This window comes from Ischnura elegans, chromosome 8 (genome assembly GCF_921293095.1).
Source record: "Ischnura elegans chromosome 8, ioIscEleg1.1, whole genome shotgun sequence".
Classification (NCBI taxonomy): Eukaryota; Metazoa; Arthropoda; class Insecta; order Odonata; family Coenagrionidae; genus Ischnura; species Ischnura elegans.
This window is the reverse complement of record NC_060253.1, coordinates 105,579,335-105,579,975: the sequence shown is the minus strand read 5'-3', so window position 1 is coordinate 105,579,975 and position 641 is coordinate 105,579,335. Positions and strand designations below refer to the sequence as shown.

Below are 641 nucleotides of genomic sequence, written 5' to 3'. Positions count from 1 at the left end.
TTTTAAGTGCCACCTGCGTCGTTTGAACTCCGAAATAAGTGAGCACCCAACTTGCCTAAATGTATTACGACGGCGTTCACCTGTCGCTGTTCTACTCTATACTTTGAAACGTTCTCTCCTAATTAAAGCGAATGATCAGTTTACCAATAATTAATATGTGTACTTCTATGCAGGTGGAATAGAATTAACTATTGCTACTTGCTTAATATCTTTTCACTCCAAAAACCAAGAAATTTTTATGGTGGACCTGAAACTGGTAGAAGGAAGGAAAGAATTACGGAGATGAAGAGAGGAATAACTGGCCGGTTCCAGTCAATGGTACAGTACCTATTATCAATGAGTGCCCAGGCAGTAAGAGCCCGGATAGCTCAGTCGGTAGAGCATCAGACTTTTAATCTGAGGGTCCAGGGTTCAAGTCCCTGTTCGGGCGTTCCTTTTTAGATTCAATGGAGTGCTTATTTAGAACTTCATTTTCTTCGGACGCACTGAATTAGTTGTGGTTGGGACATTCTTAATTATATTGTATACATAATTATCAGTAATCTTCTGACCTCAGTTTCTTGCGTTCGGGGTTTAGCTCAGAGCTGAGCTGAGTTTGAGTATTTCGGTTGCCTGTTCCTTATTTGCAATTTTAAAGGGCG

At 40.7% G+C, this 641-nt stretch overlaps 1 non-coding gene across 1 annotated transcript; it reads left to right on the top strand.

The window, feature by feature from the left end:
• The first annotated feature begins 357 nt into the window (after positions 1-357).
• Positions 358-430, top strand: Trnak-uuu. Its single transcript has one exon. It is a non-coding gene; the product is annotated as a tRNA-Lys (tRNA).
• Positions 431-641: the final 211 nt, after the last annotated feature.